Source organism: Microcebus murinus, chromosome 14 (assembly GCF_040939455.1).
Source record: "Microcebus murinus isolate Inina chromosome 14, M.murinus_Inina_mat1.0, whole genome shotgun sequence".
NCBI classification, from domain to species: domain Eukaryota; kingdom Metazoa; phylum Chordata; class Mammalia; order Primates; family Cheirogaleidae; genus Microcebus; species Microcebus murinus.
Window position 1 is genome coordinate 22347552 of NC_134117.1, and position 16413 is coordinate 22363964.

General features: G+C 41.5%; 1 long non-coding RNA gene across 1 annotated transcript in view; it reads right to left on the reverse strand.

Moving 5' to 3' along the window:
• Nucleotides 1–411: 411 nt before the first annotated feature.
• The window catches only part of LOC142875633 (uncharacterized), a 38230-nt gene continuing 22228 nt past the window's right edge, over nt 412–16413 (reverse strand). The window contains exon 2 of the long non-coding RNA XR_012922941.1: nt 412–756. This is a non-coding gene — a long non-coding RNA (uncharacterized LOC142875633). The remainder of the gene's footprint in view (nt 757–16413) is intronic.

A 16413-nucleotide genomic window follows, 5' to 3' on the forward strand; every position in this document is an offset into this window, starting at 1 on the left:
GTGTCAGTCCACCAGGGTGTCCCGCCAGTTCTAACTCCAGCAGATGTTCTAAGTGTGTCGTCTTCTCTCCACCCCCACCGATGGCACCCTGGGCCTTCTGGACCCTGCAATAGCCTCTCTACCACGTCCACGCTCGCGCCCCATGGGCAGGTCCTCAGAGCATCGATGTAAGACAGGCTACACCAGCCCCTGGCTTGGAAGTCTCCAGTGGCCCCCCCCCCATGGCACTTGGAATAAAACCCAGACCCCTTCCATGGTCTGCACTGCCCTGCTGAGGTCCTGCTAAGCAGCAGCCTACCTTCCGGACGTGTCCTGCCACACAGTTTGTGAACAACTGATTGAACGAATGCCTGCTTAATGTTCCTTAGTCCCCATCTTCCTTTGCTTCTTAAAGAAAAATGAAAACATTCATGTGGTGCCTCATGGTTGTTTTGATAGTGATCAGAAACGTACCCCTTCCCCACTGCACTTCCCCACCTCCCCAACCAATGGAAAAATTAGGGGTGTCCCCTCTGCCATCTAGTCACAATTTTCTACCTAGGGCTTAAGCTTTGCCTTCCAACATCACCGCTTCTTCTAGTTCACACTGTTTTCTTTCAGCGTCTGCTGCACGCACGGCAGGGAGCAGGCAGCGCCAGGCAGAGGAATGGAAACTCTTTGGTGCCCCCTCGCGGCATGTCTGGGTAGCGGGCGGAGCAAAGCTTCCTTTTCGCAGCTCTGGGGGGCTGCTCTGGATCCACACAGGGGGGCCTGAAGCTGGAAAGAGAAGTACTCTCAGGTGCAATCTCAGGAACACACGTCCACCACCCCGAGGGAGAGGAGTCCAGATTAAAGTGCAACTCCTCTAAGCCTCAGATTCCTGCTTGCTCTTACATAAGAAGTAGACTGCTTCCTGACAGCCATCCCACAGTGAGGGTGCCAAGGAGCTGCTATGACATCATCTGTACTTTTCTTGTTGCTTTAAAAAAAAAAAGAGAGAGTATTCTAGTACTCACTCTTGATGAATTCTATGATGCTTCTCCCCCCCCCTCCACCCTTGCCTGTGCAGACGAGCTTTCTGGAATCGCCGAATGAGTCAGGCAGAATGGGAGAGAGGAGGTACTTGAAATACTGTGTCTGACGAAGAGGTTCCCATATGCTACCATCATCAGACAAAAATGGCACCAGAGAAAATGTCAGCGACAAGACTGCAAGTGGTGAAGCAGAGAGGTGGGTGTTGCCATCTTCCCCAGGTACACTCAAGGGCAGGTGCTGGGTTCTGGCATTTGCAAAGAAACGGTGCCCAGGTGAAAAGTCACATGTCTGCGATTAAGAGAACTAGCCCTCGTTCCCTGTGTTGCCAGCCCTTTCAGAGTCCCTGCCTTAAAGACAGACATCCTTGCACCCGGAGCCTATTGTGCATGAATGAGTTAATAAATGAATGAATAAACTTTATTTTGAGGAAATGTCTGCAGTGGCTACTGCCTCTGGCTCTGAAGCTGCTTGCCTCCTAGGCCTGCGCGAGCCCAGGGACACTGCTCCTGTCCCCTTAGCATTTCTACATCTCTTACTGTGAATAGAGTTAAAAAAGGAACATGGCTAATTTTGCCATAAATTCCTGGAGTCCTGACATCCACAGCTAATGTTTCATTGTCTGCCTGTCACATTGTCTTAGTCTGATTAGAGAAAATCTGCCTAATTCTAACAGTGAAAGTGGACAACTTTTTCCTCCAAATCAGTAGTTCTCAACTCTGGCTGAATAGTAGAATAAGCCAGGAAGCTTGTACACACGCACGCGCGCGCGCGCGCACACACACACGCTCACTCACCCACCCCAATACCTGGGCCCCATTCAGACCGATTGAGTTAAAATCTCTAGGGATCATGGCCTGGGCATCAGAATTTTTTTAAAGCTTCCCCAGCTTGTTCTAACGTGCATCCAGGGTTAAAAACCACTGCCATGAACAAGCTGGCCTTTGCCCAGAGAGCACAGATTCACCAATTATGAATGAAACAAAAGCAAGATTTTATGTTGCCTTTCAAGCACCCTCAGGCCCAGATCAGGAAGAAAGGCAGGATCTCAAGCCCAAGGGTGATGAAGAATTCCAGTGTTCACTGCTGGGAAACCTCACTAATTTATGGCCAAGGAGAGGCTGGGGCCCCAAGGAGTTGGATCTGCCTTCACAAGGTTGAGCAGAGACAGCAAGTTGGGAGCAGGTGCCAGCAGAAGTGATGGCATCAGCAGACTTCATTGTGGTCATGCCAGAACGGCATGGCATGGAGAGAGTGCCATGGTGATGGGGAAGGGGAGTGGTAGTGTAGGGACACTAACTGGTGGCACTAACTGTGTGGAAACCAGGCTTACAGTAGCCAGACATTCAGGGGAACGCTGCCTGTGCATAAGGAACCCACCATTCATTTTAAATTATGCTTTCCAAAGCCACTCATATATTTCAAATGCGGCACGTGAACCTAAATTCAATCTGCTACATTGTAATTTCTTGCTTTTAATTTAAAGCCTCAAGGCTTTAACTAATTTAAGGGACAATCTGGTGGTAAAAAAGAGACCATCTTCTTATAAAAAATCTCATTAGCATAAGGTACTGCTCCCCAAATTTGGAGCACAATTGAGACGTTCTAAATCTTATCTGCACTTTAGGAGCCTTTCAAGCTATCCACCTGAGCCATGTGAAATAAAATGAAGTCCATCTACCATGTAGCAAAAATCGTGACCAAGTCCATCTCTTCTATTTTCCACCACACCGTTTGTTCATTTAAAATCTCTGCGCTCTTTAACATTCGATGGCTGCCTTTGAAATTGCAGAATAAACATGAGCACGATTCATCACTTCGCTGTGTTCAGTGAGCTAGCAGTCACCCTGATGGCTCTCAGAGCACAGCAGCCATCGGTTCATCAGCAAGCCCCAAGCTGAGATCAGAAGTCCCACCCCAGGCTCAGGGTACCAATCGCTCGTCGCTGATGGACAGAGGGGCTGACAGACTGGTCCCCTGCATCTGATGGGAACAGGTGGGAGAGAGCCACGTGGCAGGGCTTGCAGCCCTGACAGGACAGGGGGACACTGGCCCAAAGGGAGAGAGAGCAGCCCGGCATTTCTCTTGATCACATCAGCAAGATCCCAGCAAGTGTTCTGAGCTTGACAAACACCCTGGGGTGTCCCACACAAGGCAAACCCTTCCCAGGGACTTCCGTCCGTAGCCCAAAGTACGTTACAGCCACCAACACTGACTCTTGCAGAGCTCATCTCTGGGGCCTGCTGCAAAATAGCCTGTTTCCAAAAAGCCTTCCTTCCTTTTGCCTCGCCCTCAACCCCCATCCTCACCTACTCCCCCCTCTGTGCATGCCACATCGCAGACACTCAGTAAACATTGGCAGTAAAGATCCCAAATACCAAATCGAAAACAACCCTCCATGAGAAAGCTAACCCATAGGACAGAAAGAAATCCAGGATATAGTCTCTTCTTTTATGAGAATTTTTGTTCAGAACTCTTTCACCCATTATAAGCTCTCAATTTTAAACAATCTTAAACTCCCTAAAGAGTGAAGGAAACAGAAGGTGCTGCTGGAAACATTGTCGCTGCAAGGCTGGATGGCCCTGAGGCCCCAGGAAAGGAAAAGGAGCGGGCTGCAGTGGAAACCTGTAGGCCCAGACGACCCAGGGCATTGGCGCGGGAGGGAGGGTGGGCTGTGCCTTGACCCACGTCCCTGCAGGGCGACGCGCTGGGCTCAGCCCTGGATGGAGAGATTGCAGACTGAGTGAGGTCTTGGCAGAGACTCAGGATGAAACTGCTCGGTTATTCACTGAACCAACGCTTATTGAGAGCCTTCTGTATGTAAGTCATGGTGATTCCCTGGCTTTCAATGACTTCTACCAAAGAATGGGGTTTGCTTAAGAAATCTCTAAGACTCCTTAACACGCCTGGGAATGGGGCTACAAGGGTGAATAGGAGATGGTCTCTACTGTGAAAGAACTGACTTGGAGACGGAAAAGAGAGGCATTTGCTTATTCATTCAATAAAGTGCCTACTGCGTGTCTTCTATGTGCCAGGCACAAAAATAGACATGGTTTCCATCTGCATGGAATTTAGAATCTAGGGAGAGACACGCAGGAATCAACCAATCACAGGACGAATGTGAAAAGGCCTTGAGGTGAACACAGAGAGGGAGAGGGACCGGGGGAGAGGCGCCGAGGCTGGGGCGGGGCCTGGTCAGGCGCCAGTGGAAGCTCAGGCTGGGGACACAGGAATTAAGTCTGAAGGATGAAATGGGGACAGCGTGGGGAAGGGCCGACGAGACCGTGTTCCCGGCAGTGCGAACGTGTGTGTGATGCCCACTGCGAGGAGGAGACACAGAAGCAGGTCAGGGTGGCTGGAACTGGGCACCGCGAGGAGGGTCTGCCAGTGAGCTCCAGACCCCACAGAACCTCAGAGGCCTTTTAAAAGCAGTTTGGGATTTTTTTTTTTCCTAAGCAAATAAAATTAGGGTTTTATTGGGGGGAAGACAGGGGTAATCTAATCAGACCTATTTTTAGAAGAGATTGCTCTGCTGCTGGGAGCGTGGGTGGGAAGAGGCCACAGTGGCATGGGCCAGCCAGACAGAGGTTCTGTTTATGTGACCATTGAGTGGAGTTGGGAGCTTGGCTCTTCTGTAATCACTGAAAGTGAAAATCACTCAAAATTAATATTATCCTTAAAAATACCTTTGATAGGAGGAGATGAGACCAGATGAGGAATAAATAGGAGACCAGACCAGATGAGGAAGAGGAGACCAGACCAGAAGAGGAGACGAGACAGGATGCAGAACAGGAGATGAGACAGAGACCAGACGAGGAAGAGGAGACTAGACCGGAAGAGGAGACCAGACTAGACAGGACGAGGAAGAGGAGACCGGACTGGAAGAGGAAGAGAGTGCTAAGTTCTTAATATGCAATACCGCATTCAGACCTCATGAACCATCCTATTAGATAGCTATTGTTCTTTACCTTGTTTACAGATGAGGAAACTAAGGCTTAGGGAAGTTATATAATCCACCCAAGGTAACACCTTAACTCATGGAACTGAGAATCAAAACCAGGCCTGACTCCAGAGTCTCTGTTCTTAGCCATTATGCAAGCCAGACACCTTCTTTCTGCCTATATGGTTGTTCCCACGGCTTCCTCCAAAGGTCTCTTCAGGCTGGCCCTGGGGTTGAGCCACAGCTGCTATCCTGGTGATTTCCAACCCCAGATTTTATTTTTACTGTGGATGGGGAGAGGGGCACAGTCCTGGGCTGGAGGGCAGAAATTGGGCTTTACATAAGAGGGACAGTGAACTCTCAGCAGGCATCTCTTGCACTAGGCCTCGCTTGCCCCACGGGTAACATGGGAAGAATAATCCTACTCCTGGTGCCTGCCAAAAATTACTCTTTTTTGAGATCATATATGGAAGAAACCTGCATAAAGGACTAGCTCTTATTAGACTATGTACAGATCTAGTCCCCAATTAAATTCCAGACTTAATTCCAAAAAGTTCCCAGCAAACTTGGAAAACCTCCAAAGGATCCTCACACCTCCCTGACTTTGTTCATGCCTTTCCACATATCTGAAAGGCCTTCTCATCTTCATCTACCATATTCCCACCTATCCAAGAAAGGCTTCTTTCTTTTCCTTTGCCTCATCTATCAGTGGAACCATCGTAGTGGTTAAGAGCACAGGCTCTGAGCTCTGAAAGATTTTGGTTCTGCCAAACAGGGTGCCTCATGCCTGTCATCCCAGTGACTCGGGAGACTAAGGCAGGAGAATCACTTGACCCCAGGAGTTTAAGACCAGCCTGAGCAACATGGTGAGACCTCATCTCTACAAAAATAGAAAACTTAGCTGGGCGTAGTGGTGCACACCTGTAGTCCCAGCTACTCAGTAGTCCCAGCTACTCGGGAGGCTGAAGCAGGAGAATCACTCGAGCTCAGGAGCTGGAGGATGCAATGAGCTGTGATGACACCACTGCATTCTAGCTTGGGCAATTGAAAGAGAGTTTGTCTCAAAAAAACAAACAAAAAGGTTTGGTTCTGACACTTACTATACGCATGACCTTGAACAAAATCAATTACATTTTACACATAAGGATAATAGTATATTTGCCTCGTAAGACTCTCAAGAACATTAACCAAAATTACAAATATAAAGAATGTGCCTGGCCCAAGATAATTCTCAAGAAATGTTGGCTGCTATTATTTTTATTGTCATAATCAAGAACCTTTAAGCACTAAGGAATAAAAAACCAAACTGCCTTTGATAACCATTACCAGTCAGTAGAATGACATCTCCCAACAAGCCCAGCCCAGCCAGCACTGGAATAGACAGCCGATTCTTTGTCAGAGCCCCTGACGGAGTCAGCTGTGGACAGGGGCAAGTTAAAAGAAGTAGATTAGACCAGCCAACTAGCTGGTCTTCAAACACTCGGTTCCCACCAGCACGGAAAGCCGCTCACACTCCTGGGAAGCTGCGGGAACTGAGGCTGAGCAGGGAAGAGCAGACTCAGATTCACACCTTTGATCTCCCACTCACTCCAGGGCACACCCTCCCTGAGTGTATTCATCTGCTTGGGCTGCCATAGTAAAATACCAAACTCGGTGGCCTCAATAACAGAAATTGATTCTCTTACATTCTGGGGCTTGAAAGTCTAAGATCAAGGTATCAGCAGGGTTTGTTTCTCCTGTTCTGGGCTTGCAGGTGGCCACCTTCTCGCTGTGTCCTCACATGGTCTTTTCTCTGTGTACATGCCTCCTTGGTGTCTCCTTGTGTGCCCAAACTTCCTCTTCTTATAAGGACAACTGTCATATTGGATTAGAGCCCACCCTATGGGCCTCATTTTAACCTAATCATCTCTTTAAAGGCCCTATATCCAAATACAGTCACATTCTGAAGTACAAGGCTTAGGGCTTCAACTTATGAATTTGGGGGAGATAGATAAAAATCTCTCCCTCCCCCTTTCCCCTTTCATCTCCCTCTCTCCCTCTCTCCCTCTCTCCCTCTCTCTCTCCAGCAGGTAGCATTGAATTTCCATAAGGTCGATGCACATACCACAAACATGAGCTGTTTCAAGGTGCAAGATCCATGCTGTGTAGATGGCAGGTACAGTAACAGGCTCGAGTTGAGATAGTGAGCTCGCAGGGAACAGAGAAAGTCCACTGGTAGGCACAATAGGAGGCGTGACTTCTGAGGGCATCTATGGACAGACACCTAGGACAGGAGCAGGCCTCCTAACAGAGAGGACAGTGCAAAGAGTGGACTTCTGGAGTGCTGGGTGTGAGCTAGAGTGGCTGCCAGCAGCAGAGCATTCACACCATGCAGGCAGAAGAGATATTGGTCTGGAGGTGAAGTTGATCAGGTCAGACTTTGGAGGGCCTTCATGCCAGAACAAGGAGTCTAGACTTTGCCCTGTAGATGATGCGAATCCATTCAGAACTTTAGAGTCTAGGGACGGCACAGTGAGGGAGGGGAGGGAACTGTTAAGCCAATAGTCAATCAGAAATAACATAAGTTTGCAAATAGCTAGACATTGGGGTGACATAAGACTTCCCGCAATGTTCTGCTCAAAGTCAAGGTCAGAAATAGCTATTATGATCTCAGTCTGAATACCCTGCCCCAAAATACCAGAACTGTCACATGACTCACCAGCTTTAAGCCACTAATCAAAGTGCAAAAAACCGATCTCATGCCGACAAAAATCAATTTCTGTTTTGCCCTTTGCTTTACAAACGATCTGGATTTTCCAAGGGCAGTAGAAGAAATAAGGTAACTTTTCCAATAAGATTATTTCATGCAAGAAACAGTCTCCTTTTCAATAAATAGTTTTAAACCATTCTCCCTGGTTTCTGAATCACACTACTCTCTGAAGATATATAAATATCAGGTAGCAGTTTTATTTCCTGTGAGTGGGGAGCTTTGGTTTAATAAGGAGGCAAGAGGCAGGGTAATAGACTTTTGGAGATGAAGTAAGATCTATTAGATCATCTCGGCCATTTCGCTGGGGCTGCCCGAGATTGCTCCCAGCTGCATTGGCATATTCACTGCTGCTCTGGCTAGTCCAGTTTTAAATGATTTAAGGGTAATATATTAAGGACTCATGGCCAGCTATAAAGAGGTGCTTCTTCCTGAGACACTAGGCAGGTTTGGCTGTAACTGCAGGTGGAAGCTCATCCTAGCAGAGGTCGGAGGGCAGCCTACTGCCCTCAGGCAGTGCCACGCCAGGGCCACAGAGGTGATGTCCACCTGGACAGTGGTCACTGTCCAAGGAAAAGCACAACTGCCTTATGCATTTATCAAAACCTGAAAGCAACCATGGGCTGTGCTGCTGAAGTAAAGACCTGCATTCTTAATGTGACAGCACTCAGTACAGATGTGGTCATTCTGTTCCTTCTTAAAGCCGATTTGTGTACCAGGTGGGATGCAGATCTGCAGCCACTAGGCCCAGTCTCAGGATAACAGGGTGTAGTAGGGTGGGTGCAGGTGCCTCCTCCTGTTCCCCACTGAGCATGCATATTGCTCCCGCTGAGTCTGGGGGGAGCCATCCATCACAAGCCTGGGGTCCCCAGAACCAGGAAGATCCCACGTCTCACACACTCCCACTCCACCTTAGGCCCACAAGGTCAAAATGCTCTGATTACATTTTAACATTTGCAAGCCCTGGTGGTATGGCCCAGGCTTAGAAATAGAGGAGAGGTCAAAAAGAAATGAGGTTACTCAACCAAGGGACTAGAGGCCATCAAGAGTTTCCTAACAAGTCTTGGAATTACAATAATGATCACTAGATTTAGCAAACACTTATTACACACCAGACGCATACACAATTTCTCCTCTACTGGTAATATCCTTGAGTACTTACTATTATTATTCCTACTTTTACAGCTAGGGAAACTGAGGTTTAAGGCAGTTAATTCACCCACCCTTATTTTGATAAACCTCTGCCCCACCCTCCCAAATAGCAGTGTTCAGACCCCTCATAGACTTGCCATCACAACTCCTCACTTGGGTCATTGTGGCATTGACAGCCCATGATATGTGCATACAGAAAGGCCTGGGCTCCCTGCTGTGGGATTTGTTTACTACAGGAGATATCAAACGTCTTTCACTAATTCCAATAAGGCCTTAATTATAATAACTATAGGAGAAGTTTCTTCCAGCCATAGTACCTGATATAGCTGCATGCCTACTGAACAATTAGTTTGTTTTTATCTTCAGACATTACAAAAATTCTACAACTATGATGTTTCCATTTTTGCATTTGCAGCTAGGAAGCCTAGAGATGAATTTCTATCCCACCTCTAGCAAAGTGTGCACGACATTCTTCCATGCACTTGCCATATAACAAAAATAGAAAACTGGCTTTGTTTTCTTTTCCTTTCATGCTTTCCCTCCTCCCACCCCACATTCCTCAGTTAAAATTATCTTTCTCTAATTAGCACATTATGCATTTTTGTAAGTCACAATGAGTAATTTTTTTTTTAAATGAAATGAGGTACAAATATGTTTTAAAACAGAGAAATACCTAGAGGGTGGCCACAGAGGTTTGTATGCCTTGTGAAAATGCAAAAATTATCCAGCTGCACACTTATGAATTGTATATCTTTATGAATGTACATTATACTTCAATTTAAACATTGAAGAAGCAAAAATGGCTGGAGTGGGTAGCTCTACGAGCTCATCCCTCCACAGAAATATCAAAATATCAAGGAAAAACTGTCAGAATCACTTTGTCAGAATGCTGGAAAACAGTTCAAAGTTTATGGCAACAAAGTGAATGCTGAATCAAGAAAGAGTTAACTTTAAAGTGGAATAAAAGATTTGTGGCTTTTTACTTGCCCCTGCCCTCCCTTCTCCCCAGCTTGGCAGTGGTCTTGAAGACATTAGCCTGCATTCGCAGTATGAGGCCCTGGTCCTGACTTTGAAGGAGGAAAGCAGACCTTACTCACAAAGAATCATTTTGTCTGGGAACTACATGAAGGACTGATGCAAGGTGTTTGTCTTTGTTTAGCCTAACCTGGAACTCACTCAGGGTGGAAAAGGCAGTGGTCACTTCTTTAAAACATTGTAAGACAAATGAAGAATGTGCAGCCATGTGGGACAAAAGATTACAATTGAGACATACATTAGAGTGCCTAAAGCCTGGGAAGAAAAGCTAGAGAAAGCTAGAAAAGCTAGAGAAAGAATTTCTCAGGGAAATTAGGACATTCAAAAGACCCATGCACACTGGGGATTTAAGAAAGCTACATGCATGCCCAGGGCAAAATACATGCTAGAAAAGACATGAGAAGATGCTAAGCTTTTACTTATGGCTGATCTTTTAAGATTAGTGAAGGCAGATATTTAAGGTTAAGGCAAAATTTTAAATGGCCTGACTAAGCATTAAAGGAGTTCCCTAGTACAGAGCCAGTCTGCAAAGGCTAGGAGAGATTTTTTTTATTTGTTTCTTTTGCATCTCTTTCTCTTTCTCTATCTCCCACTTTTCTCCCCACTTCCCTACCCCCCATTTCTCTCCCTTCCTCCCTCTCTCCTTTTGGTTCCTGGCATTCAAAGAAATCTTTGTCAAAACATTAGCTGAACCCAAGCAATGAGCAGAGACTTCAGAGACCATGCAAGACAAAGAATACAGACTTTACAAAAATAATTTAGAAAAATCACGAAACAAATAGCTAAAGCCTACAGTAAGCAACAAAAACAAACCCTGAGGAGGGGAAAGAATCTGATTTCCAGAACTACCACATTGCAATATTCAAAATATCCAGTTTGTATCAAATAATTATGAAGCATGGAAGGAAATAAGTATAGACCATTCACAAAAGAAATGAATAGAAACTTTCCCTGAGGAAGCATAGACATTGGACTTAATAGACAAATAGACTTTAAATCAACTGTCTTAAATATGCTCAAAGAGCTAAAGGAACCAATAGACAAAGAGCTAAAGGAAACCAGGAGAATGATGTATAAACAAATAAATTAATAAAAAGATAGAAATTATAAAAAAAACTAAAAAGGAATTATGGAGCTTAAAAGTACAATAACTAAAATGAAAAACTTAGTAGAGGCTTTCAATAGTGGATTTGAGCAGGCAAAAGAAAGAATCAGCAAACCGGAATATAAGCCAATTAAAATTGTCCAGTCTGACAAGTATGAAAAATATGAAGAAAAAAAAAAAAAAAGAATGGAGGAATGCTAAGGGATCTGTGGGACCCATTCAAGTGTAGCAACATACAAAAACTATAAATCCCAGCAGGAGAAAAGAGAGAAAAGTCAGCTGAAAGTATATTTGAAGAAATAATGGCTCCAAACATCCCAAAATTGATAAAAGACACAAATCTACATCTTCAAGAAGCTCAGTGAACTCTAGGATGGATAAATGCAAATAGATCCACACTGAGACATACTACAATCACATTCTCAAAACACAAAGAGAGAATCTCAAAAGCAGAAAGAGAAAAGTGACTCATCATTACAAGATATCCTCAGTAAGACTTGTATATAGTTTCTTTTCAGAAGCCAACGATATCAGAGGGGAGTAGAATGACATTTTTAAATGCTGAAAGAAAGAAAAAATGTCAACCCAAGAGTTCTATATCCAGCAAAACTATCTTTCTAAAATGAAGGACAAATTAAGACATTCCCAGATAAATAAAAGCTGAGAGAGTTTGTTGCTTGCTAGCAGAATTGCACTTTATAAAATGATAAAGGAAATCCTGCAGGCTGAAATAAAAAGACACTTGACAGTAACTGAAAGCCATATGAAGAAATAAGGAACTCCAGTAAAGTTAACTAGAAGTAGATATAAAACCAATATTATTGGATTCTTTGTTTATAACTCCTATTTTTATTTCCCACACGATTTAAAGGACAAATACATAAAACAATAATTATGAATCTATATTAATGAACACACAATGAATGAAAAATGTGCTTGGTGACAACAACATAAAAGGCAACAGAGATATTTAGGAGCAGAGATTTTTGTACGCCAGTGAAGCTAAGTTAATATCAATTCTAACTATATTATTATAAATGTATGATGTTAATTGTAATCCCATGGTAGTCACTAAGAAAATATCTAAAAAATACAGAATGAAATAAAAACGGGATCAAGATGTTACAGTACAAAGAGTCAATTAAACACAAAAGAAGGCAGTAATGGAGGAAATGAAGAGCCACAAAGATACAAGACATAAAGAAAAAGTAGCAAAATGACAGAAATAGTTCTCTCTTTTAAGTAATTACTTTAAATGTAAATGGATTAAACTCTCAATCAAAAGACTGGGATTGAACAAATTGAATTTTTTAAAAGGATCAAACTATATGCTGTCTACAAGAGACTTACTTTAGATCCAAAGACACAAATAGGTTAAAAGTGAAAGCACAGAAAATAATATGCAGATAGTAGCCAAAAGAAAGTTGGAGAACTTATATTAATATCAAATAAAATATACTTTAAGTAAAAAACTATTTCAAGAGAAAAAGGACATTATATATTGATAAAAGGATAAATTCATCAAGAATACATAATAATAAGCACATACACACCAAACAACAGAGTCCCAAAATACATGAACAAGCATTGACAGAGTTAAAGGAAAAAATAGATAGTTTTAGAATAATAGTTGGAGACTCTAATTTACCATTTTTAATAACAGATAGAATATCTAGACAGAAAGTCAATAAGAAAATAGAAGGCCTGAATGAAATGATAAAGAACTAGGCCAAACAGTTATATATATGATATATATATATTTAGAACACTTCCACCAACCATAGCAGAATACATATGTTTCTCAAGTGCATATAAAATTCTCAAATATAGACTACATGTTAGGCCACAAAATAGGTTTCAATAAATCTATAAAGATTAAAATCATACAAAATATTTTTTCCAACCACAATGAAATAAAACTAGAAATCAGTAACAGAAAGAAATCTGGAAAATTTACAAATAAGTGAAAATTAAGTTAATAAACTCTTAATCAATGGGTCAAAGAACAAATAACAAGGGACATTATAAAACACAGAAAAATTAAATGAAAACAAAAGTTACCAAAACTCATAAGATATAGCTAAAGCAGTGCTCAGAGGGAAATTTATAGTTGTAAATGTTTGTATTATAAAAGAAGAAATATTTCAAATCACTAACCTAAATTTACATCTTAATTAGAAAGATAAAATCAAGCTAAATCTAAAACTAGAAGAAGGAACTAACAATAAATATTAAAGTTGAAATAAATGAAATAGAGAATAGCAAATGAAGAGAATCGACAAAACTAAAAATAGGTTTTTAAAAAGATCAACTAAATTGATAAACTTTTAGCTAGACTGACTAAAAATAAAAGAGAGAAGACACAAGTAACTAAAAACAGGAAAGAAAGTGAAAAGATTACCACAAACCTTACAGAAATAAAAAGGATTAAAAGAAATACTAATACTATGAGCACTTTTATGCCAACAAATTAGATAAATTTAATGAAATGGACAAATTCTTACAAACACACAAATTACCAAAACTGACTCAAGAAGAAATAGAAACTAATCAGACTTATAGTAAGCAAAAATATTGAATCAGTAATTTTTTAAAGATAAAATAAAACAAAACTGTCAGAGGAAAGAAAATCCAGAACCAGATGCCTTCACTTGTCAGTTTTGCCAAACAATTAAAGAAGAATTAATAGTAATCCTTCTTAAACACTTACAGAAAATGCAAGAGAAGAGAACACTTCCTAACTCATTCTTTGAGGCCAGCATTACTCTTATACCAAAGGCAGAAAGATGCCACAAAAAAGAAAACTATAGACTAATAACCTTTATGAATATAGATGCAAAAATTATCAATAAAATACTCTCAAATTGAATCAAACAGAATATTTAAATGATTATAAAATTATTAGAATTATTAAAATCCCATGACCAAATGGTATTAATCCCAGGAATGCAAAGCTGATTCAACATTAAGAAAAATCAATCAATATAGTACATATTAATGAATAACAAAAACAATAAGCCCAACAAATTGATTATCTCAATTGATGCAGAAAATGTATTTTACAAAATCTAACATTTTATAGTTAAAAAAAAACACTCAGAGAAGACTGGGAATAGGAAGAAACTTCCTCAACATGATAAGGGACATTTATGAGAAAACCACACTGACACCATACTCAATGATAAAAGATTGAAATCTTTACACTTATGATCAGGAACAATACAAGCACTTTTACTTTCACTACTGCTAGTCAACATTGTAATGGAAGTTCCACACAAAAGGATTAGATAAGAAAAAGAAATTAAATGCTACCCATCAGTAGCATTTCTATACAATAACAATAAACTTTCTAAAAAAAGAAAATGTAAGAAAAATATTTAACCAAGGAGGTGAAAGTTCTGCACATTGAAAACTATAAAAACTGATAAAACAAATTGAAGATGATACAAATAAATGGAAAGATATCTTGTGTTTGTGGATTGGAAGAATTAATATTGTTAAAATATCCATACCACCACTTTTGTCTTCTGATGTCCCCTTAGGACTGCTTTTGCTGAATCCCATAGATTTTGGTAGCTTGTGTCCCCTTTGTCATTCAGTTAGAGGAATCTTTTGATTTCCATCTAAATTTCATTATTGACCCAATCGTTGTTGAGCAACAGGTTGTTTAATTTCCATGACTGTGCATAGAATTTAGTGTTTCTCCTATGTTGATTTCTAGATTTATCCCACTGTGATCTGAGAAGATACATGGTATGATTTCTGGTTTTTGGAATTTTTTGAGACCTGTTTTATGGCCTAAGGTATGATCAATCTTGGAGAATGTTCCATGTGCTGATGAGAAGACTGTATATTCAATCGTTTTTGGGTAAAATGTCTGTTAGGCCATTTGTTCTAGAGTCCCATTTAAGTCCAGTATTTATTTTCTACTTGGATGATCTGTCCAGTTCTCTCAGTGGGGTGTTAGAGTCCCCAGCAATTGCTATGTTGCTGTTTATCTCTTTGCTTAGATATAGTAGGTTTGCTTTATGAATCTGGGAGCTCCTGTGTTAGGTACATAAATATATAGGATTATTATATCTTCTTCTTGAATTGCCCCCTTTGTCATTATATAATGACTATCTTTGTCTTTCTTTACTATTATTGATTTAAAGTCAATTTTATCTGACATGTGAATGGCTCCACCTGCTTTTTTTTTTTTTTTTTTTTTTTGGTTTCCATTTGCATGGACTATTTTTTTCCATCCATTCACCTTGACCCTGTATGAGCCCTTGTGGGTTAGATGTGTCTCCTGGAGACAACAGACACTTAGGTTGCATTGTTTCATCCATTCAGCCAGCCTGTGTCTCTTGACTGGGCCATTCGATTGACAGTGTCCACATTGATTGACAGAATTGATATGTGGGATGCTTTTCTGTTTATCCTGCTGGGTATACCTTATTGCTTTGTTTTGCCACTTGTGTTATTGTCTTATATGAGCTCTGAGCTTTAACCTCTGGGTGCTTTTACTCTGGTGAGTGTCTATTGTGCTGATCCATGTATAATGCAGTTCATATAGGAAAGAGAAATAAAAACTTTTCCAGACAAGCAAACACTGAGGGAATTTGTGAATTGTTCACTTTAAAATAGTTAATTTTATGTTATGTAAATTTCACCTCAATGAAAAAGAGAATAAACCTGATAAACTGATTTTTTTAAGTTTATTATAAAACAAAGTTACCTGAAATTATAAATCATGTCTTTTTCATCCTTAGGCACCCTCAACCCCATGACCTTTGGCACAGGCCAACACATAAAGACAGATAATGAATAGTGTTGTCTGGATGAATGATCTAAAGAAAAACTACATATACATTTGGGGGATTTAGAAATCCTATAAGATCTTCCTCACCTTTCATTCATCCTTTTTATTTGTTTAAGTGTTTCCTCAGGTTTTGTTTTTCCAACTTCAAAAGCAATACTCAGTCATTGCTACAAACCAACAACAGACAGGTAGGTATACAAAGAATTCCCACAACCTGCCCACTCCACCCCATAACACTGCACCTCTGCCCGCTCACAACACCAGGCTCCCAGTATTAACAGATTAACAGTCTGGTGTGTATCTTCCCATGGTTTTCTTCATACTTATTCAAATATCCCCCAAATGATGCGTGCAATCCACCTCTCGGTTATTATCTCGGAATTAGTATTCCAAAGATGAATTACTCCTGTGTGCTTTCATTCCTTCTTCTCCTCCCCCGAGATACTGGGGGCCAAGAGGAAATGATTAGGATGCATTTTCCCAGGTCAAAGGAATGACGGTTCAACCACTACACGCATCGCATCATCTAATTACACAAAGTAGGAGTTTGATTTGAAACCTAAAATGAGACAGCTTAAGTGGGTGAGACATTTGGCAACACCCATTCTCCCACCCCTAAT